The sequence below is a fragment of the Thermobia domestica genome, chromosome 12 (assembly GCF_964235325.1).
Source record: "Thermobia domestica chromosome 12, izTheDome1.hap1.1, whole genome shotgun sequence".
NCBI lineage: Eukaryota > Metazoa > Arthropoda > Insecta > Zygentoma > Lepismatidae > Thermobia > Thermobia domestica.
This window is the reverse complement of record NC_137465.1, coordinates 216,192,634-216,211,180: the sequence shown is the minus strand read 5'-3', so window position 1 is coordinate 216,211,180 and position 18,547 is coordinate 216,192,634.

Genomic DNA, 18,547 nt, shown 5'->3' with positions numbered 1-18,547 from the left:
TATGGTTGCGAAACATGGTCGCTTACTCTGAGAGAAGAACGCAGAGTGAAAGTACTTGAGAATAAAATCCTGACATGAATATTCGGACCGAAGAGGAACGGGAATGGCTGAGATTTTAGAATTTATACTGTTTACCAAATATTGTTAGGGTCATCAAGTCTAGGATGCTCGGGTGGGCAGGCCATGTAGCCAGAATGGAAGAAAATAGGAAATCTTTCGATATTTTAACTGGAAGTCCAATCGGAAAACGAAAATTAGGAAGACCCACGTGTAGATGGGAGAACAATATTAAGATGGATCTCACAGAAATAGGAATACAAACTAGAAACTGGATCCAGTTAGCTAAAGATAAAAGTCAATGGAGTACTTTTGTGAATGCGGCATTGAACCATAGATTTAGTTAGTTAATAGTATAACATGTTTTTCTAGTTAAGAGTTTATTATAGTTGTCTAATTGATAAAGGAAGCTGAGACAATTCAAATTACATAGGTCCCATATTGTCTTACGGAGTATGGGTATATACTAAGAAAAATCAATGTTTGTTTGTTCCATATTTGTCCACACTGTTGACTTTTCATACTTCAAAGTGATTTTATCGAAGAGACCATAGTTTGTGAGATACCCTAGGCTATATAGAACTTTTTGGTTCGTATTCTAAGAGTAGAGGAGAAACCTGAAACCAGACTTCTCAGTGATGGTGTTACGAGTATAGTAAAAGAAAGTTGACTGAAAACATTAGTAGGCTGCAATATTAAAGTGAAAGATGGAAAGGAATGCCAACTTAAGGTACTGAAATGCGTTACGGTTTATGAAAAGTATAGAAAAGTTTACACAAAAGCCAGAAGTTGCAATGTGTTGCTATCTCGGCGTAGGTGATGAAGAACGTCGCTACGTCGCATTCCTTAAGTTAGCATTCCTATAGAATCTAATATAATCAAGCCTATAGGATCGAAACGGTGTATCCTAGAGAAAGAAAATGAAGAGAACATTTCTTGTAGAGAATTTAACGTAGATTATCTATATATATAAAAGAGAACGCACAAATCCTTTGTTACCTCATCACGCTAATACGGCTGAACCAATTTCTTTTATTTTTGGGGGGTTATTAGGATTTGGACCCTAGATGGTTTTTATCATATCACTTTAATTTTTAATTACCAGTGTCTTGAGATAATTGACCATTCAAGTGTCCATAACGTACAAATCCTTTGTTAGCTCATCATAGCTAAATCTAACCGTATTTATATGCAACCCACATGACCGTGTCACTCGGCGGGTTAACATAAATGACAGGCGATATAATGTTAACATTCTTCTATGGTTTTTATCATATCACTTGAAAGCGAAAAAGTAAAAATTATCTAAGTAACAAAGTTTATTGCGTTCCAGGGTGACCGCAGCGAAGCGGGGTGAACGCTGCTAGTTTTCTATAATAACATGCTTTTCCCTTAAATACTTTCCATGCGATATATTTACAAAAAACTAATTTTTGACGCCATTTTTCCAAGATGGCGGCCAAATCCTGGGAGGTGATGAGTATGTTGTTATGAACACTTTTGTGAACAAAATAAAATTTGTTCCAGCTTTCTACCGTTTTTTTTTTTTTTTTTTTTTTGTTATCCGACCTTTCGTTGAGTGGCATATATTGACTGTCCTGACATTAATATTCTCTTTTCAAGTTAGTAATTGTCACCTTCTCTCTAGTTAACTCTCTCAGTAAAAGTGCTTTCTTGAGTAAAAGAAACAAAGTTTACAATGTGAAGTTTTTATAATATCTGTTTAACAAACGTTGATAATACCATAAACTTTATAATTCTACTTTTCCCTCCTTACATGAAACCTCTAAGAAGTTAAAAGTAAAGTAATTCGAGGAAGGGAAAAAAAAATTCTGGCGCATCTATAATTCTAATTTGAAAACGATATATATATATATATATATATATCGTTTTCAAATTAGAATTATTTCCTTGTCTTGCTTTTATATTTATATATATATATATATATATATATAAAAGACTTAACGAACTGATGAACGTCCAGGCAAAATCGTTAAAAACTCGAAAATTGAACAGTACATACGATTTGTATTGTAAAATACCGCTAAGGAAGTATGTCTGGCAATTCGAGGAAGAGGGATAGGCTATAGGAGTGGCAATTTATTAAATTAAAATGTCAATATCTCAAAATTTTTCAAGATTAGAGGCACAAAATTTGGTATAAATCAGAGACACTGAGAAAGAAACTATATGACGTACATAAAAGCGTAGGTTAAATGTGTAAAGCCTATAGTTTTTTTTTTTTTTTGCGTACAACCCTATGTAATATTCTGCAGCTAATATAACTGAAAACGTATGTTTCATACGCACTTTCCGTACGATAGAAAGAACTGTATGTAGCCAGTCAGAATTTCACATACAGATGAACGTATACAACATACAGCTGGCGTATGTGACATAAGTATACACATGTAATACCCGGTATACAGAATACTGTTAGATGTCAGACATCTTGCAAAGGTATGATGTCTCATCTAAGTTGGAAAAAAGCAGTACGTATGTAGCATATGAGTAACGTATGCGCCGTACAGATTTCCGTAGTAAACATAATGATGCCGTATATTTGTAACATAATATACCGCATTCCGGATAACAGATTTTTTCTCAGTGTACGTATTAATAGTTAATTAATTAACAGAGATGAGGTGGTTAAGATTACGGATGGTATTGAGACGAGACGAGAAAAGACTTCATACAGCCTCAAGTGACAAATATCTTCCTCGATCAAGATCTCGTCTCCAATCGAAAATTCGCACTTTCGTTCTCAGTTTGGAGAACCAGGTCTTGATTCCGTCTCGATAATCTCGAAATAAATTTTGTGAAAAATAAAGCTGTGTAAGTAATATCATGTTATAACCTGTTATTTGCACTTTTTTCACTTCATTCTTTGACTGCATTCGTTATCTGGACAGTGGCATATTCTACACATATACGGAATCCATATGTTTACTACTTAAATCTGTACGGAGCATACGTTATCCATATGCTACATGTATATTGCTCTATTCCCGTTTAAATGTTACATCATACCTTTGCAGGATGTTTGACTTCTAACAATCTATCTTATATTACATTCTCATACGTAAGCTACATACGGCAACTCTATGTAATATACGTCCATCTGTATGAGATCCTTACCGTCTATATACATATTTTAATTTTATATGGAGAGTACGTATAGATGGACCACTTATACGGAAAGTATTATAAAACATAAATTTTCAGTTATACGTTTGATTCAGGATGTTACATATCGTCGTACCTTAAGTCTATAAACTACAGGATTTATGTATGTAATCTACGTTTTCACTTACACCACATACGTTTTTCTTCTCTGTGTGAAGAACTAATGCATTAGATCACGCGCCCCTTCATAACCAAGTGGTTAATGTTCAGGCTTTCTGTGTGTGTTCGCGGTTTCAGATCACAGAGGGTGTATCAAGCATTAGATGACACCTAACTAATGATTCACATTCTACTTGAAGCAACAAATTTTGTCTCATATAGTCTTAGTATCACCTATACGATTAAACTATAAGCCAGTGGTTCTAAACCTTTTCTGACTGACGACGTATTTTACTGCACGTCCCGGACATTGTGATGCACTTGTTTGATATTTTTGTTCTAAATAATAATAATAATAATAATAATAATAATAATAATAATAATAATAATAATAATAATAATAATAATAATAATAATAATAATAATAATAATAATAGTGAAAGCTAATAATGTTATAATGACTCTATATAGCACTGAGAATTATTGCTACCGCTAGATGTGTTGACTGTGACAGTCTGTCTAGATTTTAACTAATTATTATTAAATTATTATTAAAGATTTTTTAAATTCTACAATTTCGCGATACACTGTAGTGGATTGTGTGACAAACCAGTGTGTCTCAACACATTTGTTGAGAACCAGTGCCTTAGTCAATCAGTTGTCAACTCCAATACTATTTTTGTACCCTTCGTGTTGAGTCAGTGTTATTTAAGACTGTATACCAGATAACACAATTAATAGTAGTAAGAGCGTATTTAATCGGATTGAAATTCAAATTTTAAGCGATTTCTAATTTATTATCGGTTACCGTTCATTCTTCTTTATAAGTTACATTAACTTCGTTAATACCAAATTCACAGAAATATAAAGCCGTAGTCCTTGGACCTGACCCAAATGGAGAGCGTGTTTGTACCCCTTACCAGGTGTAAAAGTGGATGTGAAAAGTTAAGGGGGATGCATGACGTCACGCCGTTCCCCGTACCTATTTTCGCCTACTGAAATTTTTTTAGAAAGTGCGGGACGTCACAGATATTTTCTGGAAGTGGCGTGATGGCGTCCCCTCGCGTTCCCTCTCACTTTTACCACTGTCCCCTACTTTCGTGTATCTGTTCTAAAATACAACTACTGAATTAAAAATGGACATTAAACATACAACAGAGTAAACATAAGGAAGCTTCCTTACTTCATGGCTATGGAAAGGTCTGTTTAACAATGAAGTAATACTAAAAATCTTTGAGTTTAACGTACCACGATTATGCCCTATAGGCCACGGGAGACAGATCATTAAGTCAAGTAAATAATGGTTGAATAAATTGTGGAATGAGAATGTGCGAGGAAACAGAAGTACCCCGAGAAAACCTGCAGATACGGTTGTCCACCACAAACTATCTTGGAACGGGATCGAATCAGAGACCCCACGCATCAGAGGTAAGCGCCAAGGGCGCCGATTTCTCTGTAAATTGGGGGGGGGGCAGTCAGATGCAGAAGGCATATATGAGGATTTTAAGACAAATTGCATTGAAATTATGCCTAATATTGTATATTCTTAAATACGATAAAGGGGGCCCACATGAACTTTGGGTGGGCCCGAGCCCCCTCAGGATCGGCGCCCTTGGAAAGCGGTCTACCATTGAGTCCCCGTGTCCTTGATCTTCGTATAAAAATGTACTACGAACTTTCATAACGATCCTTTGTACGTTTAAACTGAATCTGCTTACATACTAGCTAACACTATTAACTTGGTAGCACTATAGAGAATATCCCACGATTTGTTCTGATCGTCATTTACTTCATACTAAATTTCTACCCTTTTTTTATCTACTCATACTAATTTAAAGACATAAGGACATGCCAAAGTAAATGATCCCCTCTGTATGAATACATCCTCTCTCATTTGTAGTAATACATTTTATTACCATTATTAAGTATTATCATAGCCTAATGTTACAAATTCGTGGCAGAAATAATGTCAGTAGCATGTGTTCATATTTTCCAGGGTGAGCAGGAGTCTCCACCGGCATAAGAGTTTCACGTTAGTTTATTAGTAGGCCTATATTCGTACATAATTAAAAAAAAAAAAATCTTCCCTAAACTCAGTTCCCCTTTGCCCTCTCCAAATGACACCCTTGACTAAAATAAACCAAAACCGGCACAATTACCGAGAAATATAAAGAATAAATGAAATGAAATCTCTAAGTTTAACGTCCCAAGGTTATGCCGGTTAGGCTAAAGGAGACCTATCATGAAAAATGAGTGAAATGGTAGACTGAAGAAAGTGGGAGGAAACGGGAGAACCCCGAGAAAACCCACGAGCACAGTGTTTGTCCACCACCAAGTCCACACGGCACGAGCTGGGATCGAACCAGGGAGAAATATAAAGAAATCTAGTGACAATAATAAAGACAGTATTTAGTAGAAATTTTATTTTTTTTATTATTAAAGTTAAAACAAACATACTAAAAATGTATAACAGAAACAGAAAATAGAAGAAACTAACCAATCAATCTTCTTCTTCTTACAAAAGCCAATCCTTTTATTACCGGCGCAGGGTGAACGCTGGCACCAACTTTGCTGACAACAGCTTGGAATCCGTTAACTGGATCAGAGCCATATTTGACAACGCGAATGCTGCCATCTGGTTCTACAAGACTGTAACTACCTTTGACAATAGAGCCATCTCTGATCTCAGTTTGCTTCTTGCTGTCTCCAGTGATAGAGTCAGTAACTGAGTAGCTGTACTTGTATCTGGGATAGGCCTGTAAAATATGAAAATATTAAATATAGCTTCCTTGAACATTTATTATGGAAATTAAAGGTCCAATAACGTTCAAACAATAGTAAAGGTAAGTAATTTCCGTCTCCCAGATACATGACGTAATCCGAGAAAAGCAGAGAGAAACACAATGAACAAAGGAAGAGAGGAGATGAGGAAGGAATGACGTAAGGTCTCGCTTTAAAAATCTGAGAAAAACAGAGAGAAGCACAGTAAACAAACGCAGGGAGAAGATGAGGAAGGAATGACGTAAGGTCTCGCTTTAAAAATCTGAGAAAAGAAGAGAGAAACACAGTAAACAAACTCAGGGAGAAGATGAGGAAGGAATTACGTAAGGCCTCGCTTTAAAAGCTGAGAAAAGCAGAGAAACACAAAGGAAGGAATGACGTAGGAGTGCGCTTTAAAATTTGAGAAAAGCAGAGAGAAACACAATGAACAAGGGAGGTCAGATGAGTAAAGAATGACGTAGGAGTACGCTTTAAAAATCTGAGAAAAGTGGAGAATCATAATAAGCAACAGAAGGGGAGGAGTTGAGGAAAATAAAGTAAGCGAGGAATCTAGTAGCACGGTGTGCTTAGTCGCGGACCCATGACTGGGCATACTCTCAAAACCACCGACTATGCTATCAATATCTTTGTTAACATGTTACCACTGGCTTTGTCTTTTACCAACATCATGTTACTTACAATCTCTTCTTTCTCTTCGTGTGATTTACTGAAAAGGGGAAGATAAACTGTGACGTCAGAGACCATTCAGTTTGAAATGATTGGTATATAGAGAGGAACAGTTATTCTTTTTTCATTTTTAGTCAACGTGAAACAAGGCCAAGGACAGGATGGAAGAAAGAAGCAATGGATATATTATCTTTCTGACGAAAAGTTGCGATTTAATGATACTGTAGTGTAGAAATAATCTTTAAGATAACACATACCAAAAATCTCCAAAAAAAAAAAAAAATCTTAGTTATGGAGACACCAAGCTTCAAACAATGCAAAAATACGCTGCTTACGTCACAGCAACAGAAACAAGTCTTTTCGCGTGACTCCATATCTCGGTATCCCTCTCTGAACCGTATTGGAAACTTCAGGGAATTCTTTCATATTGTAGTCTCTTACCTTAAACTACAAATAAATTTAATGAAATGGAGAAAGGGAAATGACAAAATAAGCAAATACTTACTGTATATAAAAGTAACACGTTATTAAGACCTATTATCCTAGTTTAAAATACTCTAAAAATATCTGTAATGTTCTACCATTACAAATATTTTAGATATATATTAGCAGGATCATTTTATTATATTATTACACCAGAAACATAAGAAGTGAGTCAGAGGAGAAACACTATCGCTATCGGTGCCTGAAACATTTATAAAACAAGTTGTAAAATCTTTATCTACATTAGTTTTAGCTGGTCATCTTATCTTGAGCCTGCTTGGAGCTCTAAGAGATTTAATCTAACCCAAGTCTTTTAGCTTTTCTAGAGTTTGAATTTTTTGCCTACTTAGCTTGCCTAAAGCTCTGTAAAAACTCAACCAATTTCTTACCTTCTCGAGAGCTCAGAAATCTTAACCATAACCACCTAGCTTGCTTAGAGTTCTGCGTTTTTTTTTTTTTTTTTTGCCTGCTTAGCTTATTTAGATCTCTGCGGAACTTTAACCTTGTTTTTGCCTGCCCGGAGCACTGAAAATATTTAAACCATTACTATTTTGTTTGCCTAGAGCTTTATGGCACCTTTTCCTTAGCTGCCTAGGCATTAAAACACCTAATTACTCAAACTACATAAAGAATTTTGTATTGGTCTTCAGATCACAAATGTAGTGACTTTGTGTTTTATATTTGTAAATAACAAACAAATTGCAATAAAGGATCTGAAAAAGAAGAAGAAGAAGAAAACAAATCTCATGTCCTGAATCAAAGTGATTTTACAATATATTCTGTCTCTATAATCAGGCACGTACGCAGAAATTCATTTCGGAAAGAATCCAGAGCTTTTGGGAGTCCAAATTCAACATGGAGATAAATTATATTAAAATTTGTAAACCTATCTTTAAGATTAGGTTAAATTTACAGGAAAGTTGGAATTTTGGTGGGGTCCGGTCCCCAGGATCCAATTCTGCTTACGTTCTTGTCTACAGTAATTCAAATTTGAACTCTTTATTTATTACTGTACGTTATAAGAGGCAATATAAACAATTGTTACTTACATATTTTTCAAGAGTAAGAGCAGGAGCTAGCGGAGCAACTCCAACTGGCGCTACAGGAGCTACTGGAGAGACAAGAGGAGCAGCAACCGGAGCAACAGCAGCAGCAACAGGAGCTATAACAGCAGGTCTCAAGGCCACCGGTCGCACAGGTATTCGTCTGTGTAGAATAATTCGGTAGCCTCTAGGTATAGCCAATGCACAGCTAACAGCAGCAGCCAAAACCAGTAATACCTGAAACATAATTTTTCGCAGCTCAGTTGTTGAAATAACTTTAAAGTTTTGTTTCTCTCACAATTAGACGTGGACCTACAGTCACTCTCACAATTAGATGGAATGGTTTTTAAATTAGACAGTAAGGAGAGGTATGGCTCATGGGATGGAAGCATTTAGAATAGACAATGATTTCTACAATAGCCTATCATTTTCTTCGTACTTACTTCGTGCAGTCATCAAGAAAACTTTAGTACTTCTACAACTTTTCTAGCAGTAATTTGGGAACACTCGACAAATTTTCAAAAGGATTTTCTTTAGTGTAAAGAAAGAGTTTAATTCGCTTACGAATTCGAACTTTGTAATAAAAACGGACATTTTGTCCTGGAGTTCTTGCCCAAAAGAATATACCAGAAGGGTTGCACTTTTGTTGGTGATTCGTGTCATCTAACGTTAATGAAAGCTGGAGTTTAATGCTTGTGCAGGACACGTTAGAAGCGCTGTTGTCAAATGTTGTGCAACTGCAGAGACAGCAGCTCTAACAACAAGCTTAGAACGTTTAGCAGGTCATAATTTTCTATTCGTAATATTATGACAGGATGATTTGTAAACGTAGGATTTCCCAATGACAAATAACATACGTGGTGATTTAAACTTAAAGTGTTGGAGAAACTGCCGTAGTACTCTGTGGTCGAATCTTAAGAGTCTTGAACAGATGTCGGGCGTGTCGCTAGGATATGTAGGTAGTTTCCGAGCAGCTATTACGGGAGAAAACAGGTAGAACAGTGTCACTATTGTGTGTCAGAGAGAGAGAGAGAGAGAGAGAGAGAGAGAGAGAGAGAGAGAGAGAGGATGAGTAAAAAATAATGTTTTCTTTTTTTAACGGTTCAAATAGCGAGGGACAAATAATAATTTACAGCATGGATGCCCGAAGAAAATTTTCTATGGGTGGGGGGCGTCCCCATGGTATTTCATGCGTGGTTTGCTACGTGTACATTTTCGTGAGCCAGGGGGTGGGCCCCCCTTCGGGCGCCCATGATTAGCAAAGTTGTCCGCATATTACATTACAATTGCTAATGCAATGTCCGCACGATATACTTGACAACTATTTAGACAACTTATAAAATTAAGGGAAGAAGTCTGATTTCTTGAAGTAAATGTTGATTGGTTAGATTAGAGTTTAGCCTTCCTTTCAGCAACCAGGCTATATGAGACGTGGGCCTAAAGTTTAATAGACCTATGGATCCAAACACCCTGGGCTCTCACTATGAATCAAACCTGCGTTCCCCTCGCCAAAGACATCAAGTAAATGTCGTTTCGAAGGGTTTGTAAGATATATGACAGAGTTCACTGAATATGAAAACAAAACCAAAAGTTGATGACCATGCTTTGGTACTTTTTTCCTCGTACCTTTAATGGAATTGTTAGTCCAGTGTCGCTTTTAATTACGCAAAAACGTTACTCAAGGGTTCAGTTTAACAAGTTGATGTTGTAGATTGTTAAACTACTTAGAATTATTGCTTTAACTTGTGGTGGTAGTAGACTTAACACAAGAAAGGTTAGAAAGAAGTTGGCATTTCAGGAAGGTACTATAGGGTGATGTGGGGTAATGGGCGACACTTAAGGATTTAGAAGAGTATTATAAGAAAATCCATTAGACACATTGAACTGAAACTATACTCAAAACTTAGATATACCTTTGGCAACATAATAAAACCATTAACTCATGAAAAGTCTTAGTACCTTTTAAAAAATGATAATTAATGCAGGTCTACAATTGGCGTTTGTTGCTCCACACTATGGGGCAAACAGCGACAGCTTTGCTCATTACTAATTGTTTATTAATTTTTCACATTCGATTCCCGGAGGGAGCTCATGTGGTTCGGATTCCACGTTAAACTGTAGGTCCACGTTTCATATATCCTCGGTGCTGAAAGAGACATTAAACTTAAAATCAACTCAAAACTGATCGCACAATATCAACACAAAAGAGAAATATCGGAGTCGAATCCTTATGTTTCCAAAACCCATGACGAGAATATTTGGCTTGGTCGTGTAGAAAATTTAATGGTCTAGGACCTCGAGCCCCCCTGTAGTTAGTGACTGCGGAATACCTACCTATTAGAGTATTAATACTAACAATTTCAAAAATTGTAGCTCTTTGCCCCGAGACCAATATAATTTTTCTTTTCCTTGTTACTGGCAACAGTGCAGTCAGCCTGTCAGTAGGCTGCTACTAAATAATGAAGTCATATATATAAAACCTTATACATATCAGTATCTGATAATATTACATAATATGCTACGACACAATTGTATCGAATTTTGAAATATTAAGAGCATGAAATTTACGTACTTAGAATGAAACTTAAAGATGTTTTCTGTTGTTTTTGCAAGTGCATATCAGCTCCTGTGAAGAACAACATCTGCTGTGAAAAAAGATCACATGTTCCAATCCGTGTCTCATTGTACCAACTACGCGTAGTGGTTTCACAAATAAAGAACTAATGACGTTTCGGTGCTCTTTACTCCTTGTCGCTCGTTGCCCCACGTCAGTGTAACGTCAAAACTCTATAATAAATCCTGTTAATTCAACTAGGAAAATTGTTTGCTGTAAACATTTGGTACAAAATTAAGCATGTGAAAAATAGTTTTAAAAATTATAACAGAATAACTTACAACCGAAAAACCTTCAGCTTAACATGGGATCAATATCTCATGAACTCCCGCCGGGAATCGAACTCGGGGCTTCCAAGCCAAAGGCTGTACGCTAACAGCTTAGCCAAGTATCTCGAGTGGCCAGTCCTTCCACCGAACCTCAATTTCAATGAGAATGCGTGGAATGTTCGCGGACGACGGATTGTAGCCTTAAGACTTCCATCACGGTCAATCAATAAACTGCGCAGAGTGTTTGTGCAAGAGTTGGATGTTTTACCATAATCGCTGTTTGATGGTCTAATCTGTAGTGTGGGTGCACATTATCCAATCTGCATAGCTATTCGCAGGAACCACATTGATAATTTCTGCCAACAAAAAACCAGACTCTTGACGACCAACAGATAGTGATTCACATGTATAAGTGAATTCAGTCAGTGTTTTCAGTGTTTATGTCGTCTACAGAGATACGTTCTAGGTTCCTAAGCAAGCAGAAACGTGATTTTATAGCAGTTGTCACCAATGATGCAATTCTGAGAATAAAAAGTGATGAGTGCACACTTCAATATAAGTTTAATTTTAACTAGGTCGTGTTTTACCGTAGGGCACCAATTTTTAGACTTAAATTTTTTTTTCTCGATTTTCTCGTAAATCACACATGAGAATACACTCACTCTTTCATATCCCTTTGTTCAATTTAATGAAATCTATCGATTTAGTATATAGGGTGAGCCAAAAACCAAGAAGGGTTTATAATTGTAAATAACTGTTTTTTTTATTTATCGTTAGTTTCCATTGGTATTTCACAGACTTAAAGATCAAGGATGTGATATTGTTTACACTTATGAGTGAAATAGGCGTCCACCAAAATGGGCCTCGGTCTCACAGATATGGGCTATATATACCACATAATTCATGACAGGGGTCAACATTTCTGATCCGAGTGCCTACATAGAATTTGTCCTTCAGATAGCCTCAAGTACAATATTCGTGCAGGGGTCAACATTTCTGATCCGAGTGCCTACATAGAATTTGTCCTTCAGATAGCCTCAAGTACAATATTCGTGCAGAAATACAGACACTTGAAGCAGAAGTTTTGATCCCTATCATGAATCATGTGCTACACAGGGTCCGTATCTGTGAGGCGCGTTTTGGTGGACACCTACATGTAATTATCCTCCACACATAAATGTAAACAATCTCCCATCCTTGGTCTTTAAGTCTCTGAAATATCAATGGAAATTAATGATAAATAATAATAAAAAATATTTATAGTTATAACCCCTTCGTTGCTTTCGGTCCACCACTTATATTTTGAATGAAAATTTTCCTTTGAATAGTAAGAATATTATAGAATTAAAATATGTATTACGCTTTCAGGAGTGAATTTTTTATATTTGTTTATTTATACGTTACTTTTAGAATTGTGTTCGTGTAGAGTTAAGCAGGTAACTGAACCTCTTGTATGGATATCCTTCGAAACATTGATACAGATACGAAAGCAAAATATCGTAGAGAAATGCGATAGAAACTGGCACATGTGTTAAAGGAACCCCGGCCTAAAAGAATATTGAAAACCATTTGGTATCAGCTTAACAATACTTATGTATACACTTAACCACGTATGACTATTATACTTCCATTAGCGAATTGGTACGGTAGAAAGGTGTTAAGGCATATATCGTATAGCCTTCTTTCGCTTTTGTTGTTATAGTTTTTAAAAAGAAACAGACGGTTTATTTGTTTTCGGAGAAAGTAAATCTCGCTCAAAAGTGAAACGCAACTGGATGCTAGTGTTATTTTTTTTTTTCAGATTACGGGAGTAATAACCGGAAAAGATTGTTTGTGAACCAAATATTTAAATTTGTTTTATATTCTGTTTTTATATGTCTTAGAAATTACGGCATAATTAGTATATTTCATTGGTTTATTTGGATGAAAGTGTATTTAAGTGTATCACAAAGAGATGTACTTATGAGTAAGCACACTTGCTTTAAATAATAATAATAACAAAGGCTTCAAGTGAGATATTACTTTAAGGGAGCAATTTGTAACCAGCTCCCTGCAAAATCTTTAGTTTAGTGACCCGAGGCTTAGTTGTATGGGATAAAGAAGACCCATATTATCATATATATCTCTTAAATGGGCACGGAGACACGGTGGTACAGTCCTATAGCGCTTACCTTTGGTGCGTGGGTTCCCTGGTTCTATCCCAGGTCAAGTAAGTTTCTGGTGAACATAGTGTCCGGGAGTTTCTCGAGGTGCTCCCGTTTGCCTCTACATTCTCATTCCACCAATTCTTCCATCATAATGGGAGCCGCGATGGCTCAGTGGTAGAGCGTTCCTCTCTGGTGCATGGGGTACTTGGTTCGATCTCAGCTCGCGCGAAGTGAGCTTTGTGGTAGACAAACACCGTGTATGGGGGTTTACTCGGAGTTCTACCGTTTTCTCCTACTTTCCTCATTCCATCATTTCATTCATTTCTCATCATCACCGTCTCCTTTAGCCTAGCTAGCATAAACGTGGGACGTAAAACTCAAAAATTTCATTTCTTCCATCACCATTCATTTGTATTAATCATCGTCTCGCTTAGCATAACAGTTGTAATCGTGTGACGTTAAATTGAAAGATTTCATTTCATATTCCTTAAATAGGTCTTTATGTCGGGTAGGGGAGAGCGACAGGACGTGAACACACAACTTAACGTGGAATTTGAATAGCCCATGAGCTCCCATCTAGAATCGAACCAGGTCTCTCGCTCCAAACGTGTGTTGCTTAACCATATAGCCCCTTGGAGCTTAGTCTAGCAAGATGGCACTACATACTAAAATAAGAGATAAAAGAAACTAATCGTAACTGCTAAGCGTTATTAGTTTATTATAGTAAATTTTCTTCAATTAATGTTTCAGAATATAATGTGTTTCTTGTGAAAAAACACATGGGGACCACGGTGGCTCAGTGGTAGAGTGTTCACTTCTGGTATGTGGGGTCCCAGCTTCGATCCCAGCCCGCGCCATGTGGACTTTGTGGTGGACAAACACCGTGTGTGTTGTTTTTATCGGGGTTCTCCCGTTTCCTCCCACTTTATTTATTCCACCATTGCATTCATTTCTCATCATTACTGTTTCCTTTAGCCTAGCGTGTATAATCGTGGGACGTAAAACTCAAAGATTGCAACAAATACAAGACATCATGGCTGTCTGTAGTAGGGAGCAAGGAAGCAGTTGCCCCCTGGTGAATTTTCGAAGGGTCTTCAGTTCTTGGAAATACATGCCAAAGCGTACGTACTATTTATTCTCATATACTACAATACCTATCATATTTATATTAAATAGCATAACAGTATAGTAGGTAGAAAAAATACTTATATTTACTGTAGTTAAGGGGACAGAGTACTAAATATCCTATTTTTCAAAAGCTAACAATTTTTCTTTTGCCAGTTTTTCGTAAGTGAAAAGAGATAATGAAATGTAACTTACCTCAATAATAGGTAATGTTATTCTACACCTGAAAATATGAGTCGGAAGAATTTTCAGTGTTGCCATCCATAGAAATTACAGTGTGACCCGAATTTGAATTACCCAAAAATCTAGGTTAAGGCAACGATTATAAAAATGAACTCAACGGTAATTGATGACTTATCAGGCTGTCCGTGTTCCTTGTTAACTATTTTTTTAAAATGATATTTGTATTTATTTTGTAATAACTTATTTATTTTATAATAACGTATGTAAGTTATTACAGAATAAATACAAATATTATTTAAAAAGTAGTTAATAAGGAACACGGACAGCATGATAAGTCATCAATTACCGTTGAGTTCATTTTTCTAGTTGTTGCCTTAAGCTAATTATCTCTATTCATTTGCGAAAAACTGGCAAAAGAAAAATTGTTAGCTTTTGAAAAATATTTAGTAGTCTGCCCCCTTAATAAGAATATGTGCGTAAAAAAATATTGTGCTATATCGTTTATTGTATATGGTTCACGTATGCATCAAAGTGTGTGTGTTAGTGTGTTTATTCTCGAATATGCTTGTGTCTCGGTGTTTCTCTCCCCCTTCGAAAAATCCTGCATGAGTCCCTGCAAGATATTGTGATACATAAACATAATCAAATTACAACTGTTATAAGGAGGCAGAGTGGCTCCGCGGTAGAAGGTTCACATCTTCTCCTAGTAGTCCCTTGGTTCGATTCTAGAGAATACATGTGGTGAACATTACCCGCTTCCACTCACACTTTCATTCCAACAAATCTTTCAGAATCAATCTCTCTTATTAAACACCTATCTCTCTTAGCCTGAAGAGCCCAACTGTTGGACGTTAACTCAGATTTCGTTGGCTTCTTTAAGCAAATTTCCTCTACTGGCACAACATATTCCCTTTGCGTATGAAATTTTTCGTAGTTTGTTCAGTGTCCAATGTCTATGACAAAAGTTATTTGATAAGATTAATTTAGCTATATTTTAAAGGAAGTGCTAACAAGGGCATCGATTTCTCTGTAAATTTGGGGGTGGGGCATTCAGATGCAGAAGGCATATATATGAGGATTTTAAGACAAATTGCATTCAAATTATGCCAAATATTGTATATTCTTAAATACAATAAGGGGGGCTCACATGAGCTTTGGGGGGCCCTCGGTCCCCCAAGGATCGGCGCCCATGAGTGATAATTTGCTTTTTGTTTCTATTTTGTTTTACTTTTTCCTTCAGTTTCTTCTTCTTTACAAAAAAAAAAAAAAAAAAAACATACGAATACACCGTCAGAAATGGGTGCAAATTATGGTACTTTGAACACACAAACACACACACACAAAGTATTGTTTTTGTATTGATTTATTCCTGAAAAGCAAATAAAAAATTAAGCATTTATATTGGTCACTCAGTCCGCACGAGAATTTCCCTGGATTTTTAAGTTTCATCGAAAAAGTCCCTTTTTGCTAAATTTACCTACGAAAATTCCCTAGATTAAGGAAATTTGCCACAAATTACGAACAGTGTTTCTTTCAGAAAAAAATGTTCCGGGTGGAGCCACTTAGTATTCCGGGGGCACACTGCTGGTACAATTCTATTTATTATTATCTATATTAGTTCGGTCTCATCCGGGAAGGGGGCACTCGCAGAGTTCCGGGGAAGCAGTGTGCCCCCCTCGAAAAAAAATATGTTAGAAAGAAACACTGACTACGAACTATGCGTCAACATAGTAGCTTCGTTTCGTTTTTAAACCTAGGAGCGCTATACCTATAGTATATAAAATTATCAGATATAGTGAAATTAAAATTTAGTTGCTATAATCATTAAAAACAAAACTTTGTTAACAAATATGGAAAGATACGATCTTAAATGAAAATACAAATATATAGCCGGGAAGAATAGACAATCCCTATGGTTTAGTCACGATAATTTGTATTTTGCAAGAAAATACTGCATAAAAGCACTCAACACAATTTTTTTTAAAAAAAATATAGTAGAGTAATATTTTTTATAGACAAACTTACTGTGTATCTGCCCATGCTGAAACTGTGAAATGGTTGAAGTTGCCCTGCTTCTTCACAGTGAGTATATAGAGTCATCTACTTATATAGTTGGAAGCTATGTAAATTACAAGTAATATTGTCTTAAAAACAGAACATAAAAGCACTAATCAAACAATGCACTATCTCGTATTTCTATACATTGTTAACACGTGTTGTGATAAATCTCTAATATATATGTATATTTCGTGACACTTACTGTAGAAATAGTAGCTTATAATCTTCTGTTACATACTGAGAACAGTTATAACAAAATTTCTCTTTAAATTTTTCACATTAAATCAAGAATCTAATTAATACTGACGAATTTCACTTTCGTACGTAAATAAAACATTGATATGCACACATTGATATTCGTTGATAATTCAAAACTTTTGTTCACCCAAAATAATATGTGAAACATACGGATCTCTCACAGTCACCTACGCAGGATTTTTTTTCCGGGAGGGTTCCAAAGCATTACGGGGGGGGGGGTTCAAATTCAATATGAGAATATATATATATTTTTTTTTTAATTTGAAAATACATCCTTTAAATCAGTGGCGGATCCAGGGGGAATCGGGGAGATAGCCCCCTCAGAAAAGGAAACTTTTTTTTAATTTTATATATATAAATAAAATCCATCCCAGATTTTGGAGCTCTTAAAAGTAGCTCTAAGTAGCAGTATTACAACCCACCGGCCCCCTAGAAGTCCGTCCTGGACCCGTCCTTGCTTCAAATTAGTCTAAATTTAGGGATGATGTGTTTTCTCGGTGAAGAGGATAACGATTAAGAGTTGTGAGTGACATGATTTAGTTTATTTTAGAAGGTGTGCGTTTATTTCTCTAATTAAATATCTGATCTATAGGATGCACTATAGAACCAGGTACTGTTTTCAGGCCTGGGCTGGGATACTAACAAGGGCGGTGGACAAATCCACCAAAAGGCCACCTATACAAACGCGAATATATACAGAGTGTTACGAAAATTAGTCACAACATTATGAGAATTGATTCCTAACATCAAAATAAGAAAAAAAAAGTTCATTTTGCCCTGTGGTCGGAAGCGCATAGTGTCGTAGTTATAGGGTGCCGAAGACGTGAAAACATGGACTTTAAAGGTCCATAGTTCCACTCCTATAGTGCCGATCGTAGTCGGATGAAGATATCACTAGTATGAGAACTATCAAGGGCGCCCATGTTGTGGTTTCCAAGGGGGAAGGGGGGCAAGAAAAAGCGACATTTCAAATATAGTTTCAAATTTTGCTGGAACTATTCTAGAAATTCTATTGGGTTTTCGATATTCCGAAGTACAATTTCCTCTAGGGGGGACAAGCGCCCCACTTGCCCCCCTCCTGATGGGCGCTCTTGAGAACTATCCAAATATCCATCTTTCAGAACCTCCTGTACTTGCACAATCATTTTCAGAGAGGCTGCTTGGAAGTACTTGACCACTCTCCACCTAGCTCTCTCAAAATAGGTGTGCAAGTACTGTAGCATTCCTAACAACAGCAACAAAAGAGTGTAGAACATCTGACATATGCAGCCGATAGTTGTTACACATTTCAGTCCTTTTTCGAGACCAAAACAGGGGTAAAAGTGGATATTAAAAGGTAGAGAAACGGTAGGTATGACGTATGACGTCACATCGTAACCCTCCCTATCTTTATCCATTGTAATTTTTTAGGACCTGGGAGAACGTCGCACATATTTTTCGAGGTGAGGGGTTGGCGTTTCTCCACGTTCCACCTCACTTTTACTCCCTGGACCAAACCAACATTTCTTGTGACGCTTGTTTGACGTGTGCACCTTTGATCGCGATCACACTCGATTCCCGAGACAGAATATTACAATT